The sequence below is a fragment of the Lathamus discolor genome, chromosome 1 (genome assembly GCF_037157495.1).
Source record: "Lathamus discolor isolate bLatDis1 chromosome 1, bLatDis1.hap1, whole genome shotgun sequence".
NCBI lineage: Eukaryota > Metazoa > Chordata > Aves > Psittaciformes > Psittacidae > Lathamus > Lathamus discolor.
The window spans coordinates 117,233,464-117,252,098 of NC_088884.1; the positions used below are offsets into that span (position 1 = coordinate 117,233,464).

General features: G+C 42.5%; 1 protein-coding gene and 1 long non-coding RNA gene across 11 annotated transcripts in view; one reads left to right on the plus strand and one right to left on the minus strand.

Moving 5' to 3' along the window:
• The window catches only part of CCSER1 (coiled-coil serine rich protein 1), a 735,753-nt gene extending 733,599 nt beyond the window's left edge, over window positions 1-2,154 (minus strand). For all 9 annotated transcript variants that reach the window (XM_065691921.1, XM_065691927.1, XM_065691953.1 and 6 more), the window contains exon 1: window positions 1,875-2,154. The gene's annotated coding sequence lies outside the window, so the exon portion shown is untranslated. The remainder of the gene's footprint in view (window positions 1-1,874) is intronic.
• Window positions 1,683-17,384, plus strand: LOC136020684 (uncharacterized). Of its 2 annotated transcripts, none has more exons than XR_010615453.1 (3): window positions 1,683-1,959; window positions 15,609-15,782; window positions 17,259-17,384. It is a non-coding gene; the product is annotated as an uncharacterized LOC136020684 (long non-coding RNA). The 2 variants fall into 2 exon arrangements; XR_010615450.1 differs by lacking the exon at window positions 1,683-1,959 and adding an exon at window positions 9,188-9,235.
• The last annotated feature ends 1,251 nt before the right edge of the window (window positions 17,385-18,635 follow it).

The following is an 18,635-nucleotide window of genomic DNA, read 5'->3' on the forward strand; positions in this document are numbered from 1 at the left end:
TGCTACAGAAAGCTGCTGCACTCAGTATCCTTTCAAGCCAAGCTGGGGAGGTTCTTCAAATTACAGGAACCATTGCACTCTGGACTCCAATGGGTAAAGGAACCCCTATTTGGAGAAAATATCCCTTGGTTGTACTACACGCTTTCAGCGGCTCATGGACTGCCATGTACTACCTTCTCCTGAGACAGTCCTGCCCATGTAGGGGATGCTGCACTTCATTTGGGATGCTGGAGATGAATAGTAACATCAGAGTGAAATAAATTATCATCATGTCTCTACGAGGACTTTCTAAGGCTCTAGTTGCTCTTCTGGGTTATCCCACATCTGAGTCAGCCCTTCCCGTTTCCATTTCTAAGAAAACATTCTTGAAATACTTTTTTCTGTTTCTGCAATAATTCTCTGTCCTACAGCAGCCTCAAAAATCATGGCTACACCAAGCCACTGCTGAGATTATCACCAAGGCAAAAAACCAAATTATGTACTATTACTACTTCGAGCTATTTAAATACAAATATTGCTGTCCTTTATACCGACCGCATTTGTACTACAGACACACATACAACGAGGAGTTGTAAAAAAGACAGGAATCCTCCCAAATGATTAGGTGCAGCGTCTTTGCTATCTGAGCTTTTTCGGTTCATTAATATTTCACTTTTATATATTCCTCAGCTGCTTTTACAACATGTTCCTTTTTTTCCTTCTTAAGTATGTGCAAAGAGAATTGTTTGAAGTAACTAGCAGACCCTGCCTCACACCCCCACCTCCGTGCCCCCTGAGAGTTTAACACTTCAAGTGCAATATATACTAGATAGAAAAACACATCTGGCATAGAAAAGGATAAGAGGAAATTCTGAGTCTCCCTTCTATTTACATTCAACTATAAAGGTGTGCGATAAGAAATAAAGCTTTGCAGTTTCTCTCTACGCCAAGACACTGTTGTCAATCTCAAAGGTGAGACGGAGACATAAAGCTGTGGGGGGTTTCCTTCTCCGAGAAAAAGCAGAACCACCCCGCTCCTTTACACGCCAACTCGCAACAACGCTTTTCCTTGCCAAAAGTGAAAAATCCCCTCTTTCAGCAAGGAGAGGCAACACAAAAACTATCCAAAGGAAATACAGGATTTTCATTAATCTCTCCCATAATAACCACAACCACCACCACTTTTTACGCGTGCCATGTGATTTTGGAAAACACGGGCAGCACCCTCTACCTCCTGCTTCCAAACTCAACCCCACTGTGAAGGCCACACACAGCTGACGGCCAGTGCCCCCGCCCTACCCACTGACATTTCTGCCACCGCTTCTCCCTGACATCCTCACAGGTTAATTGCACATTGCAGCCACCGCGGCACCAGCCTCCCCGCTGCGCCCGGCACAGGCCGAGCCCCACAGCGCCTCCGGGCCTCCCCCTCCAGCACCGCGACGCCGCTGCCGGCGCTGTGCCGGCCCCGGGTGACACCTGCGGGCACCCAGCCCCTGCCCGCCCCACCACAAAGACACCGGTGCCGGTGTCCCCCCCCCGCCAGCCACCCGCGTTAATCCCTGCCGCCACCAGAGCGCGGCTCCCGGGGATCAGCGCGGAGCTGCGGCACCGCCAGCCCCGATCCGCCGCCGCCACCACCGCAGCCGCGCCGCGGGTCGGCGCAGGGCGGCCGGGAGCCGCCGCCCCGCGGGCTGGGAAGGCGAGGCCAAGCGACCGAGGGCCACCCGCGCCCCGGGGCACCACCCGCCCGCATCCCCTCAGCACCGGGGTGGCGAATCAAGGCGGCCTCTGCCCGCTCCCGCCAGCCGGCCCCCGGGGTACCCGGCGGCGCCCCCCGGCCTGGGCCGGCTGCCCGTTCAGCCTGGCGGTGCTGCCCGGGAGGGACACGTTACCTGCTCGGGCTCCTCCGGCGCTCGGGGCGCCGCCGCCCACCGGCGGGGGCTGCGGACCCTCCTGCCCCCCCGGCCCGCGGGATAGGTGAGTGGTTTCCTGCGCGTCCCTGGTGCGGGGTGAATAATCCGTCCAGAACCCGGCGTCCCCGTCCGTCCGTCAGTCCGTCATGTTACAGCCGGGCGTGTGCGTGGTGTGTGTGTGCGCGGCGGGCGGAGGGAGGCGGTGGACGGGGGCGGGCCGGGGCGGTGCTTCCGCGCTTGTGCCGGTGCGTTGCGCGTGTGCCCGCTGCGCGGTGCGGAGTGGCTTCTGCGTGTGTGTCCGTACGCGCGGTGCGGCGGTGTGTCATGTGTGTATGTGTACGTATGTGTACGTGTGTGCATGTGTACGTATGTATGTGTATGTATGCGTGTCGGGGGGATGCTGCGCGCCCCCCCGTGCCCGGTGGTGTCGTGTCTCCCTTCCCCGCGGGAGGCGATGGCCCAGGAGAGCCCTGGAGGCTGCACCCCGCCGGGCTCAGCACCAGCGCGGGGCCCGGCCTTGCTCAGCTGCGTCCCGCTCTCCTCTGACGGGAAGCAAACACGGGGGACTGGTCGGGGGGGAAGCCTGAGTCTCCCCGTGGGGAGTTCCGCGCTGCTCCGGTGTGTTTACCCCCAGTGTCTGCCTGGGGATTTGCATTCCTTTCTCCCGCTTTCCCGCAGGCTTGGTTCCATTTCCTCGTCCTCTTTTCTGGTCCGTGTGCTGTAGTTATATCCCAGTTGCTCCGTCAGCATCCCGCTGCGTTGCCAGTCCTAGGAAGGGAACTTTGTAGTCTTGGTCTCCATGCCAAAGGTAGATCCATCGGCACCACTGTAAGAGCAGGAATGATTCCCCTGGAACATTGGGTCAGGGCAGAGGTCAATCGTGTGGCATTTGGATGTAATTAAGTTCCTTATTGAGTTCAGAAAGAGAAGGTGAAACAGGAATAACCATGTTCTCTGCAACTAATACTTAAGGAATATGATTGAGTTTTCATACTATGCTTTTTCTTGCCAATTTATACAGGATCATTCCTGTCTCATGTACCAAAGTGAACTGTTTTGCCTCAGTAAGGACATCATTTGAGTGAAATACACGATGGACTACACATATATGCCCTGTTCCTTCATGCTACAAAAAAATCCATACACAACACGATGCGCTGAAGAAACATTAGCATTACAGACTTCAGTCTCCACAGGAACAAAGTGTGTTCTTCATTCTGTTACATCATTGCTCCTGTGAAACTGAAGAACTTAAAGAAATTTTAACTGTTAGGCTTATACAGAGAAATGCAAATCAGAGTGGAGTCAGCGAGAGTTGAAGAATTTTGAGTTAAACACATTTCCACAAAATACAGCTACAACTTAGCAGCAACAATGAGGTTCTGCTGAAATTCTGAATAAGGATTGTGTGAGAGTGCAGAAGCAGATGTGCCTGTGTCACATTTGGAACAAAACTGTCAGGAAACTGAATGCTTATAAATACGTCTTTACGAAAGCTAAATCTTCAAACATGAGTTCACTGTACCTATTTATATTTAAATATACCTCTGTCAATCTGTTCAGCATGTTCACGATTCACGAGACTGTTCTATGAAATGTAGTGATCAAGCCTAAAAGCATTTCTGTTTTCTCTTCAGCCAGATAATAAACCTAAACCAGATAAAATGTTCTACAGTCACAGAGGACAGATTGCTGGATGCAGCATGCACTGGTACCACAACGATGCTACGTGGAGAGAAACGGATTTTTAGTAACTTGTCATGCATGTTAAAAAGGCCAAATATCTCATGTGACACCACCTCCGGTGCAGATGTTCATTGTTGGAAGTACCTACACAATCTGGGAATTTAAATGAGTATGCAGTGACCAGATCATTTTACTGAGAGCTAGCTAGTTTACCAGCAAAGCATTTAAGCATGTGCTCAACAGTTAAGTGCAGACTAAGACATTTGCCGTAAGTAAAATTGTGGGTCTGCTTAACCACTTTATTAAGCTGAGACAGCCTTGAAGTTAAAGGTAGAGGAATGCATGTTCAGCTGAATCAGGGTTCTCACAAGAGTCATGCATGATTTTCTAACTCCTTCTCTCGCCCTCCTTCTTCCTTGTGTTCAGCAGGGATTCCCAGAGCCTCCTAATGGTTAACTCTGACTCTCCAGCACATTTCTATAAGCTCTCCTAGCTGCTTGCTGTTGCCTGGGAAGTCAAGCCCCTGTGATTAAGCTGCACTTCCAGACACACGCTCAACTGATGCTTCCACATCAAGGCTTTGATCAACGCAGTGACAGAGTCAGATAAACAGCATCCAGCAGCTAGAGGGTGTATGGAATTGTGTCAGCTTTTCCAACACTAAATTGCATTCTAGTGATCTGCAGGGAAAACACCCCAAACATTGTAATAAGCTTACGCCTCAAGTAATAAATACCTGTTTTGAAGTAGTTTTGCTACCTGGGACCCCAGCGCATAGTTATGGGAGCAGGAACACTTGTGGCCACCACACCCTGGACCTGATCAAGCACAGGTATCCTGATTCTCTTCTCCCATCAGTTTCCTACTGGGATGGTCCCAGTGACCTCAGTGGAAAGCCTCCCTATATGACAGCAAAGTCCTTATTAATTTTTTGCTAGCAAAATGAAGCCTTAAGAAGAAATTCTAGATTCAGGGATTTGCAGATTAACCAGGAACAAGACATTCTTATTGACTGAGAAATAGATGTCCTGAAAGTCACTACAACTGACATGTCTGATTTGCTTGCATCATCTGTCTTTTCTTCTTTTCTTTCCATTCCCTCTCAGTCTGTGTTCATCTCTTATTGCCTGACCAGCAATTTCACATGGTTCCATCTGCTTGATGCTGCCTACTCCCCAATAAATAAGAGGGATGTGTTTTTTTCATACTTTTATCACTCCCCAACTTGCCAGTATAGGTCTGTCAAAGGCAGGCACAGGGGGAACTGAGACATACGAGATCAAATCGGTTTGATCTCAATGGACAGCCATGTCCACTAGGGTTGAGCATGCACCCCTGTGTAACCTTCTTGAAGGCCTCAGCGCTTCACCAAACAGGCATCCCTGTATTCCTACGTCTTTGGCTAGTCTGTCTTATTCAACAGACCAGACACTCAGAGGTTGTCTGTGTGCATGGCCATAACTGCATGGAGTTTGGACCCGGCCCTAAACAGACCTTTTGGGGTAAAACAGACTCATCTCTGTCTTGTACGAGCATTTTAAGAGCCTCAAAGGAACTGGTTCTGGGAGGACAGCTATGTATGCCAAGCAGTGACTCACGACCACCCACTGGGAGAGTAACCTAACCTTGGCACCAGGGTACTCTGGGCCATCCTGGGTGGTCCAGGGGATGTATAGCTGTATGGACTTCACTACAGGTTTTTCCTCTAACAATACTGTTTAAGCCAGATTGGCACTGAGGCTGTTGCTACTCCACAGCAACCATGAAGTACTGTGGTGAGGTATTGGTTTAACTTATCATCACTGGAGAGGGCAAAGGAAACCTCCTGTACCAAACTGCTTCCACTCTCAAGAAATATCTATTCAGTGGAGCATTGTCATGCTAATCAATATGTATTGGTTTTGTATTGCATATGATCATAGCCACTTACACCTTTGGAGCAAGGATTAATGAAGTGACCTTCCACTTGCTGTATAGTGCCGTGCATGTGCAAGGTACTGAATAAACACTGTCACTGAAACTGGTCCATTTGTTAAAAGCAATGAATTTTATCACGCTAACACTGAAATCTCAAAGGAGGTTGAAGTCCACTTTAGTTAATCATAAAAGAGTAGTAATCTGAAGCAGTTTTTAAATTGATGTTCATGGGGTTTGTCCCCTGCTTTTAAACAGGCTGTAAATTGATTTATAGTCTCTGTCTCTGAACTCCCTCAGTGACAATGACACAAATGACACCACTTTTTAAGGAATATAATCACCTTCATTGAGGCCAGAAAGAACATTTGCAATTAGAAATACAGAATTTCTATTCATTCAAAAAGATAAATGCTCCTTATGCTCTCAAAATTTAGTTTATTAAATTGAACAAAGAAAGGTTACTTGACTATCTGTATAGTGAGATAACTGACATGAATTTACCTTTGATTAAAAATCTCCAGTTTGACATTAAAAAAAGGTTCGATCTCCATGCCCTTGCTTTTCTCCTCATTTAGTCTGTTAAAACAGCTTAGTTAATCTATTTTGTCTTTCCTGTTTCTTTTCAGATTCAAACACTTAATGCATATATTGTCACTGTTCACTGATGGAAATTTTGATGCCAGGGAATGCGTAAATACCACTGAAGGGAAGCAGAAAGATTTCTCTTTAACAACCCAGCTTTGTGAACATATTTTTTCAGCTAGTTTGATTTTAAGCACTATAGATATGCAAGCTATGTGTTGTCCTGTTATCTGTACAATCAAAATAGTAAAAATCTGATCAGGTCTAATATGAACTTAGCAGTATAATTTGTTTATATTTCCCTATAGAAATATGCCATAACTGGAGAATGCAGTTTTGTATAAGCATAAATGTACTTATTTCAGTGTTTCACTAGCCAGACTGTCTTGGTAAAAAACCAGTCCTAACTCAGAGGGATATTCTCCCAGTAAAATCTGTGTACTTTGGCTCAGGGTCTGATCCTGCATTAGGTGAGCAAACTCCTGGTTCTTCATTGTAATCCCTGAAGCTCCGCATGGATATATAAATCTGAAGGACTCCAAAGGACTTGAGTATGGTATTTTCACAAACAGCAGTTAATAAAAGCATTCAGTGCTGCCTTGTGTGCTTGCATACCTTTTTATATGGACAGCAGAAGTCTGCGTAAAGTCAGTTTTTCTTTTCATTCTGAGCTCTTTCACTCAGAGGATCCCCATGACGAAGTATTTTGGTTCTCTAGGCTACCAGGGCTTATTTGTATGTAATATGTCTGTTCAGCTTTGTAATCTCTGTCCTTAAATCGTGCAAATATTTTGGTTTGTCTGGGGATTTTTGTAAAGGTTATTTTTATAACATTTACATGTTTGGCAAAATTGAAGTTGACAAGCATTCTTTTCAGCCTTGTTATTTATCCATTGTGCAAAATGAGAATAGGAAGGAAACCTGCTGAAAGGGAAAAATGTATTTCTATTTTAAATAGATTGAGTGTTGGCATTGAAAACATTGTCTGAGGGTGGTATTCTGTACCAGAAAATAGAGGATTAAAAAAGAATAATGTATGCCTCATTTTATCATATCTGTGACTCTAATGCATCATCACAGCAGGAGTACCACTGAACCTGGGGGGCTGAGCAAATTCTGCATTTAAATCTCATTAATCAGGTTTGCCTTAGGCCTAAAATAGCACCTAAAGCTCAGTTAGCATGGAATTCTGAAAGTTTTCGTCATACGTTTAGTGAGCAGCATCTTCTCTGCTTTGTAGACAAAAGGCCACACACAAGACAAAAAAAAAGAGGTAGGCATCATCTGACGTGATGCAGAGGAATGTAGGATATCCAGGTGTATACATTAATACGTAGAAATGTATAAGGTGCACCCATACGTTGTGCAGTGTAACACCTAAAAGGCCATTAAATGAAAAGACTTCCAGACTGATTAAGGCCCTGCATTGTCACAACTGTCACAGGCAGTCCACACCACAGATTTTGTATGGTACTGTTCACCCAGGTAGAGCAAGGCCAGCTTTCCAGCACTTCCTTCCCAAATTCTCCCTTTCACTCCTGCTGCAGGTCTAATTTCTCTCCTGAAATGCCCATTCTTCATGCACCCATCAATTGATACTGACTTTACAGAGGAGAAAACTTTTTTTTTCTGCTTCTTTAGCTTGGTAAATCAAGAAAAAATAATCTGCTAGTAAGAGCATCTAGTTATCCTGACCAAACAAGAATAATTAATATCAAAACCAGAGGAATATGTCATGTATTTTATATGATTCAACTGGCTTGTATGATCTATTGCCAGCATCTTCAAAACATCTAGAGAAGTGTTTAAGCTCATTCAGTTACTGATGTTCTTCCACACAGCCTTACAGTTTGATCTTCAGTAGGAGGAGTCTACCTGGAAAAACATACTGGAAATAGATATGCAATAACATCTGAGTCCTCTCAGTGTGTTATCTTTGTATATGAACTGTAGTGGTCACACTAGCAAGAATTTGGAAAGATGTACCAGTGCTTTTTCAGAAAGGCAAAGGATTTGATTTTAATTTAAAACATTAGCTCCATATTTCCTCAAGCACAGGAAAAAGCATGAGTTCTTGGATCTTTAGTAGTCACACTAACCAACCTGTGGCAGACCTTGAATGCCTATACAGCAGTAAAGATGACACAAGTGAAAATGAGATCATTTAGACTTAACTAAAAATCTGATTTTTTTAATCCAAGAGATGAATTGTTTATGGGCTACTACAATACTGTGTGTCTGAGCACTCAGCAAGCACACTCCTGTGCCCTGTCTGATGCTGCACCTAGAGAGCTGATGTGAACTACCAGACTCACACTGGAAGACCCTTGCTGAGCTGGGGTTAGAAGAAAGCTTTCACTTCAGATTGCTATTGTTGCAGGGGCAGCTTTGTTTCATCAGCCTTTGCCCTGGCTTGTGTGATCATGAGGCTCCAGGAGACAAAGTATCAAGCCCCTGGCTCTCACAATGTGCAATCAAACTGAGGTGCAAAGACATGCTAAGATACATCCATTTTCACATTCATGTCTATTATGCCCAGCTTCATACTTAGTATTTATGGAAGAGAGGGAATGTTCTTTATTCAAACATCTGATTTCAAAGTCAAGTTTCTAAAAATACTCTAGTCTCTGTTAGAGATGGACAGTTGCTGAAGCCCACATTGTGATTCTAGTTTAAGAGCCAGGTCTGCTGCTAGTGGCTGGAAGTCTGGTCTGCTGAATGAATTTATTAGCCTTTGGCTCACATCCTAAGGGATATTTATTACTCTGTTACATACTATACTAATACACAGTATTATTGTTACGAACATCACTAACACTCATGAAGTAGAGCTCTATCACAGTCAGTATGAGAAGAAAGACAAAATCAGCACACTTCCCATCGCACTTCCCCATATATAGAAATGTTCAGTGTTGCCTCATGTGCTGAATATTTGAACAGGCTCATATTTTGGCTCAGGTCCCTGAAGCACATATCCCTTTCTAGGAAACATTCATCTGGAGAAGACGATCTATGGTTAACGGGACAAGTCTGGCATTCAGCAAAAGGCACCAGCTCCCTACTGCTCTTTCCCTGTGGAATTTTCTTTCCCAGTCAGCAACCAGTTTAAATGACCTGAATGATGACACCAGGAAGGTCTGCTAACTTCATCTTGGGTAATTTAATTATTTATGCTATTTATAGTCACATAAATAACTGACATTAAACAGACGAATTTTCTGTAGTGTGGATTTCAAAAGCATGAAGAAATGCAGCAGCATAAAGGATGTGAGTAGAAAGGTACCACGTATTTGTGGAGTTCAGCACTGCCCAAACGTTGCCAAACACCTACACTTCACAGCTAAATCAATAAGAAAAACTGTTCAAAACACAAAACTTATTTCACTAATATATAGTGATAATAATTAATGTGTCACAATGTATCCTGACTTATACATCCCTATTTACTCTTCCCCTGAGTATAATTTTTTATCTATAGTGACTATATTTGAATCACATACAGATAATAAATAGGCTCCTTCTGAGATACATATACATAGTAGTTATGAAAAAAACACAGATATTTATTACCAGTTCTACTTAATGATCAGAGTTTTTCAGGTCACATTAACTCATCTGTGCCTAGACCCTAGACAATTAAGTGCCTTTGCAATGGACATTAAATAAAAATGGAAAATTAAAACCCGAGTGATGCAGCTAATGAAATGTGCCAGTATATTAAATATGTGTTCATTAACACATGCGCACACCAATGCAGTGTGACTTTCTCTCCCAAGGGCAACAGTAAGTTATGCCTCAACAAGCAGCATGGATTTATGTCCCTAAATACTTCTCCCTTCAATAAACATTTGTATACCTGCTATGAAACCAAAGGAGTCAAATGTCCTTTAAGTATTTTTAAGATACTGAATTAATCTTTGAGAAAAAATATATTAGATAATTCTATTCATTAAATTATAATTGAAAAAAAACCCCAAAAAACACTAGGGCAAGACAAAATGTTTTTTCTATACCATACGTATAAGGCTTTTTTACGCAAACCTGTGTTTTCTTTTTGACATGATCATATGTTTGAAGTGATTACATATAGGATACTTTCAGGCAGAAATTGTCACTTAGTCTGTATTTTAGCCCAGCAGGATTCTGGTTTTCATTGAAAAGTCTGAGAGATTCTGGAGTGTATAGAGGAGCTAGTGACCTAAATCCTATTAAAATACTAGAAATTGGGTACTAACTCCTACAGACTTCCTCAAGTATTCCATCCTGAATGGATGTACTCTTTAAACCCACACTTTCTTTTCAGTCTATATGAAATGTTTCTTTTGTAAAAAGTAGGGCCTAGGAAAATACCAACCGATGCACATAGATTTTGTTTAGAAATTTTGACTATCATCTGTATTCTATAAGACCACAAAATTTTAGCCCCTGTAGAAGAGATACACTGGCTCAATGAAAGAGGAAGCTTGCTATGGAAGCTCATGAGCAAATAAATGTGCATTTTGCTACTACTTAAGTGAAGAACACAAACTTGTACCTGCTGAACTTGATGGCAAAGGTCTCAATAACTTTAATGGGTGCAGCACTGAAGTCATATCAGTGGGTGAATTATCTATAACCACAGTACTAAACACATCCGCTGTGTAATGATGGTGCTTAGATTTGCAGTCCCAGGAGTTTCTCCCTGTCTCTTTGCCAAAAATTAAATTTAGGCTTTAGCTATTAGGAATAGAACAGGGCTCAGAGCTGCGCATTTTAAAGCATCTATAGCATTAATAGCCAGAACATAAAATCCAAATGGGAGGACAATTACACTCTAATAGCTTTAAAAAGAGAAAGTTAATTACACGTATTTGGAGCCTGATCTAAAGGCTGTTAAAGACATGTTGAGAAGAAACAGCAGTTGTCTGCAGAGAGCACCTAGAGTTACTGAAATGCCGTTCCTCACCAATTGCTCCCACAGTAGTGGAGGTGGCAATGAAGAGGAAATACTAGAATTTGTTCTACAGTAATGGCTTTTTAATAAAAAACAGAGAGTAAGGTATATTTTTTTAAACTATGCATATTTTAAATCTACAAACAGAGCATATCCCTGTAAGCAGAGGCATATTTATATTCTGTTCCAACCACCCATCTTTTCCACAAAGACACGCTCTCAGAAGCACTAAGCAGAACAAATTTGTTATTTTCAAATGGAGAAATGTGCCTTTAAAAATTACTTAAACTTGCCTTCAAATGCATGCGGAAATTTCCAAATTATCAATGATAGTATATGCTGTGTTCAAACAAAACTCGCTGTTAGGCTCAACTATCAACACCACTCTGCTTTAGCTTTCAAATGGTGTGAAAAAAGAGGGTGGGAGAAGAAAGGCAACAGAAGTGCTAATGCAATTGTTTGATGTGTGTATGCGAGAGGCAGAGGGGGAGGCAGGCGTTCTGCTACACAGGCTGCTGGCAATGGGAATTGCTTTATGCTCCTCCAGCACCCTCTTTAGCAGAAAATAATTACAGCTGTACATAAAAGTCATATTGTTGATTTTATTGGCCTAATATTGCTAATACTTATGTCTCCACTGAACTGTCCATTTTTCATGGATCTTTTTTTCTGTCCCTCGCTGCATACTGTAGCCAGTGAAGAGAGCTGTGAATGCATCTGCCCCTGCACCATTCAGGATGGCACTTTGCCAGTGGAGAATGACTGACTTCACTTCAAAATGTTTTCAGTTTCATTAGCATAAAAACCCCGGCAACCCAGTTATCTAAAAGGACTGTGTGGGTTCTCTTCACAGCAAGAAAAATAACACCACCGACATCTTCTAGTGCAGGAATACCTAGGTTGTTTTGTCAGAAGACTGATCAGATGTTTAACAGGGTTTTTTTAGAATAAGAGGTTTGGCTACAGAGGTCCGAGTTTCGTGACTGGCCTACTAGGACAATGCCGCGTTAGACTTTCAGCCCTTAAAGCCTGAGTTCAGTCATGCCCCGTGCAAGAAAGCTTCTACCCGGTCTGCTGCCTGAAGCTTCACAATGTCCCCGTGCAGCTTCAGAACGCCTCAGCAAGACACTGGGTAAAATGCTTTACAGGAACTGGGGCTTGAGGGTTAGCAAATAGGTGGGGAAATCTGAAAGAGGTATATCCTCAGCACAGCACGAATAGCAGAAATAATGTCAGGTTTTGCAGCACCCTTTTGGCTCCAGTATCATGTATCTACCAAAATCAATTGGAAAATTGCCTTTGACTTCAGTGTTGGGTCCACTGCAATCTAATCGTTCCTTGGACTTGATCCAGACTCACTTATTTCAATTCCTCTTACATTAATCTAACTACATACAGAAGCTGGGCTAAGGGCTGAAGCTCTTTTTGCAGAACGCTTCGTTTTATTCTAATAAATGCCTAAGAAGACTATTTCTACATGTATAAACTAGTCCATCGATTTATGATTAAACTGCATAACTTGAAATGCACATTGAAGTGTTTCATTTCTGTAAGCCAGAGGCAAAAAAAAAAAGTCCTTTGCAATTAAACATCCATTACATCAACAAAAAGTTACATGTGCACGTGTGTAGAAGTTGAGGTTTACATAAAATTATCTGGATTTTATTTATTATATTGTGGGACTATGCTCTGACCTACCATAGGATAAATTTCTAGAAACTCAGATTTTAGTATTTACTCATCAGTTAAAGAAGAGATGATATTCAGCACAGGTTGCAAAACTCATTGTGCCCGTTATTGCAGTATTCATAGAGGAAAGCTTCCTGACACTGATTGTAGAGTAAGGTTTTCTTGAGAAATAAAATCAGGCAGAAAGCTTCCAGGACTTCACTGTGGTCATGTCAAGGGCCAGATCTGCAGCAAAACACTGAGAGCAGCTTTCAGCTTCATTCAGGGATTGCTGCTATCCTGCAGTACTGGGCTGGCTGCTGTTGTGGTCTGCTTGTAAATACAGTTTTGACATTGGTATGGGGTAAACTGCATATATAGAAGTGCTGCCCAGATTGCTAGAAAGCTGTTTGAAGGCATGGCAAGTGCCCAAACATCTACTAGTGCAGAGAGAGGGTTGAGCCAGAGGGTCAGAGAGTCATATTCAGACCCCTGCTCAACTCAGCTGACTGACATACAGGTCAGTACAGTAACCTGGAAGCTATTCTCTGTTCTTATCTGTCTACACTGTGCAAACAACACCACATTTATTAGCCTAGTCTCTTACATCTGCAGGCAAGTGCAGTAACCTATGGAGCCAGCATCCACCCATCTCTTTCTCAAGGTATGTTCAGGTAAACACCTCCAGAAGTTGGCACCAAGGGGGATTTCAGCTGTCCTGAGTATCTACTAGCCTGTTTGTCCAGTCTTCTGAGGAGTAAGTCATAGGGATTCATGTTTTTGTGAAACAGGCAGAACAGGAATATGAACTGAGGCCTCTCACATGTGGCTGCTTTAATCACAAGCCACTGGAAAGCAGGCAATGTTGTGCTATGTCCCTCCGCCCAGTTCCCACTGGCCAGGAAAAATTTAGGTCAGAAGGTATCTCAGGAGGTCATCTGGTCCAAGTCCTGCTCGAAGCGGGGCCAGCTTCAAAGATGTATCTGACTAATGTCACATTTCAGAATAAACGACTGAAAAAGGGTCACACCTTGGATCCCAGATGAGAGGGTGGGTAACATGTACATGAACTCCAGGTCTTTCTTGTAATGTTCACTTCTGAGCTGTTGCAAGCAGTGTCGGCTTTTGCTTTCAGAGGATCCCTTCCTCAGATTTCTTTTTTTTTCACTTTTTCCCAAAGGAATATGGATGCCCAATTTTTTGCCTGAATGCTAAATGCACACTGAGTTTCCAGACCCCAAGAAGGTGACCCTGAGCTGCTCCACACCCTGGCTCCTCTGTAGGTGCTGCAGCACTCTGGAGCACCTTTATCATGACAGGCATTTGTCTGCAAACCACCCAAGATGTCAAATGTGCCCCTGTAAAAGGAGGATTGCCAGATAAAGTCATCAGCCAAAGGACAGATCAGAATCAGTGGATCTGGCATCAGAGTTCTAACATTGCTTTTACCTCTGAATGCCCCCTGTTTAAGTTTAAACGCATTACCCCTTGTCCTATCACTACAATCACTGATGAAGAGTCCCTTTCCACCTTTCTTGTAGACCCCCTTCAGGTATTATTTGAATAAAGAAAATGCAGAACAGCATATGAGTGAAGATGATTACCGTAGAAAAATTGTAGGTACAGCAGAAGAAAGTATGACTCAATACCAGTCACCCTAACACATGACAGAGCTGTGATGTGGTAGAGAGCTGTGGGGGAAAAACTGTGGACTAACCAGCCTGCTCGCAAGCTGACAAAAAATCTGGATAAAGGAAGAGAAATGAACAAATAAACCCATGTGAACATTAGAATAGTAGCTATGCAGTTAATTCATTACAACTGGTTATGACCAAAGGATAAGAAGTTTCTAAATTTCACATAACCTTTTTTTTCTTCAGTCATGGAGCCCAAGCAACACCGAAATGGTTGGTGACAAGGGGCAGTGATTCACCAATCAGTTATAGCTACAGCTAGACATAGCTTAAACCCTAAGCTGAATCAAACTGTGCTTTATAGCGTAATGTCAGATGAGTCAGTTGGCCATCTTGTTTCACAATGCCACCTGGATACCTGAAAATCTGAGATGATTAATAGAAAAAAATTCACAAGTATTCAGGAATATTTGATGTGTCTGATCATTACAAACTAATTAATAAGGAAAGCTGCTCTAGTAGCGAAAAGACTGTTTTCACTAAAGGAATGATGACAAGTGATGAAGTTTTGGGGTGGCTGAGGTGAATGTTACGGTCAGAGAGCTCACCCATGCTCTGCTGACATGCAGCCACAGGAATCCATCGGTCTTATGCCAAAAATAAATATGTTTTGATCTCTTCAGTGAACAGACCATGTGAACCATGGCAGAACCAGATATTCAAGCTTGTCTACCTCCTGGGAAACCAAACATCATCTCTTTGACCCGAGCATCTCCTCTCCCTGTGGGAGAGGCCAGGCTGGGTGCATGAATGAGTACTTGGGTGGAGAGGAGAGGAGGGTCCCAGTAAGCCTATAGGGCTGGAGAGCTGCTTTATCCTCTCTGTGCTCTCGATACTTGCCACCCTCTCCAAACACTCCCTTAATACAAGAATGTTTGAGCGCAGTTTCTCACTGTTAACTTCTTCCTTCACCCTGGGGTGTGGGTTGAAAACAGCACTTGGGGCCAGTCCTCAAAACAGAGATCCCCAAAATTTCATGTTGGTCCTTTGCAGCATTTTCAGTGTATTCACATTTGAATAAATGGCAAAAGCTTACATCCGTGGGTAAGAGTTGTTAAGAAATGCTCTCAAACTAGTGAACCAGCAAGTGACCAGCACCCAAATAATTTTATATCAGTGGGGAGAAGAGGTGCACATGCAACACAAACCTCAGGATTTCTGTTCACATGATGACAGCAGTGTGCTGGCAAACCTTTTACAACATTTTTCACTTGTTCCCCAACCCCTCTGCAGCTGAACGAAAAAGACAGCAAGACCCTTTGTGTACTGGAGCTGGACACCTGAGGAACACCCCTGCCTCACGCAACAGGCTCTCCTGTGAGAGCTCGAGCCACAGTGCAACTGGAAAGTGACTGCATGGTCAGAGGAGGAAGGACCAAAGACAAGGAGGACCTTCAGGAAACTGTGGTAATTGGAAAAGCTCTCTCTTTGGTAGTGTTTTTGTTACCAAACCCTAAGGACAAACAGTTCAATCTTACCTTTTAAATGATGTAAAATTTGTATGCAACCTTTCCATAGCGTTTCCTCATTTCTTCTTAAATGATACACGATACATACACTTGAATCCCATTTATTAAAAATAAAAAAACAACAAAACCAAACCAAACCAAAACCCTAAACCTTTCTGAACAACAAGTTTGGGGTTTTTTTTAGAATGAAATAATTTCTAACAAGCACCATGTCAGCACATCAAACTAATACCCATGTTTATAAGCAAGAGGCAGCAATAACATCGCTCATCTGAGATGTTTCCTTCTGTCTGATAACAATAATATAAAGAAAAGTGAAATGATGTTCTATGATACAAACACAAAAAAAAAAAAATACCCTAGTAAAGAAAGCCTATGTACTTAATTATTTTTTTGCCACTGTGCATTCAGTCAAATCTCCTATCAGAGTTGACAAGGCCAACTTTGCACCTTCCTGTTGTTTTGTTATAAAAACAGGATGTCATTCCACTGGGGAAACTAATTGTCAACAATAAAGAGGTGGTTTCTTGGACATTTTCTAATGTATTGCTGAAAAAAAAATCCCTGTAGTATGGATCACTCTACCCCACTGAGTAGCAGAAGTGACTGGGAACTAAGCTCTAAAGCATGATGCCTACCATTGTGCCAAACATGAAAATGCGGTATCTACATTCCCCAAAGCTTAGAGAAAGACAGACCCCTGCTAGGCAAAATACACATGCACGTACTCTGCTCTCTCTGCCTCGAATTCATGCTGCAATAGCTGTTCGCAGATACTTAAATTCACAGGGAGGGTGAAAAAAAAAGGGAAAAATAGTGCTAAGATGGAGATAGACAAATGTGCAGCACCAGCATAATGTTTAGACTGGTTCAGAAAGATAATCCTGAAGGTCCAGTTATAATGAAAGCCCAGTGGCAGTTCCATTATATACCCATAAAGATATAGAGCACTTTTGATTAAATTACTCTGTGGCATGTGTTGATGTCTTAAGGATAAATGTACCTTAGGGGCAGAGGGAGAAGGAACCTCAGTCAGATTCCCTGACCCAACTCTCATTTTCCAGCATTGTACATAATGCATTCCCAAACAAAAGACAGGTTTTTTTGTAGGATCTTGAATTGTCTTCATTTCATGTGAAAACCACTGCACATTAGACTACAAAGCACATGGTTACGTAGTTTGTCAATGGTTATCCGATAACATATGATAACTTAAAGTGATTGTCTACAGAGCTAAACACTTTCGGTGTCATCAAAATTAGTAGCTGAGGTTTTATTTGACATGCAAATTAAGAAGCATGAAGAAATCTAAGAAGAAAGATACTGCAATTTTTTTTTTTTTGTAAGAATATTCAGGCAGATGCAAGAAGAATCTCTGAATGTGTTTCACCTTTCCTTTTTTTTGAATCAACAGCATCATTGCATTATACATGGGCTTCCCGAGTCTACACAAGAATGACTTAAACAACTAAGATATTATGTCTTACTGTCTCCAGTACAGTACCAGTTAAGCTGAGTCAGCTGGTGCTGAGAAGGAGCAAGAGAGATGATACACCTTCCTTCATCACCTCTGCTGTGGTTTTGGAGCCTGCATGATTTCTACCTATAACAGCTCCCCTTAGTTCCAACCCACTGAAGCATCCATTGTGCCTGACTGGAAGAAGCAGGTATAACTGCAGGAAAACCATAGCTGCAGTATCCCCTCCCATTCCCGGGCAAAGTAGGAGTTGCTTTTATTCTAATATAAATGCTGAAGCTGCACATTTAACCTTGCCTTTTGTTTTCCATCTTTTTTTTCAATTTGCTGCTTTTCCAGGGACCACCTCAGTACTTAAAACAATTGCCTCATTAGCAAAGGCCAAGTACAGCTGTATTTCCTTTAGCTCTTAAAGTCCCACCTTTTCCAGTGAACTTTATTGCTCAGCTAACCTTAAATAATCTTAAATAGCGGCTGCTTCTACATACTGCTTTGTCCATATTAAAATAAATCTTGCAGACACTGGCTCACAAAAGAACAGCATTTACTATAACACAAGCAGGGTTGGACCATGTGCCAGGTGTCTCCTTTTTAGCTGCATGTATGTTAAACTGTCATGTGTTGCATACATCACTGTAGATTAATAACAAAAAAAGTGTTTCCATTATTTCTTTCAAGTCATGCTATTGAAAGCTCAAGTCAATTATTTTTCAAAGAACTACCCATTTATATGCATTTATTGTATATGCCTGTGGTGTGCAGAAAGCTAATTCAAGGTTAGTAATAATTAAAATTAATCGTGGAACTTAATTACAATGGAATAGAGTAAGCATCAGTAGTAATATGTGCGTTAAAATGCACCGTCAATAGCTGCGTGTATTTAAGCACTCATAAACAGCATCCTATATTTGTTGTAGCTATGTATGGGCTTACCACCTAAGCAAATTCACAGTATGTGTGAATTCATGGTGAACTGTTTCAGAGTGCAGTGATTAATGCCAGTAGATAATTGCACAGCAGAAATGGCAATACAGGCATTGTCCACATCGGCGCTGGGGAGAAAGAGAAAAAAGATCATAATGATCAGTACTATTTCAGAGCCAAATCAGATTAATTCAGAAGGGAAATTTAAATTGTTATCCCTTATTTATGATTTAGATACAGAGCTCACGAACCAAAAGAATGTTTATCCTTGGAATTCATTCTACTCAATACTCTGCTTTTCATAAAGCCCACGGCTTGTCTTCGTTCATGAACTATCCCATTGTAAATCAGATGACACTTGACAGGGCATTTTTGTGTTTCCTCTTTCTA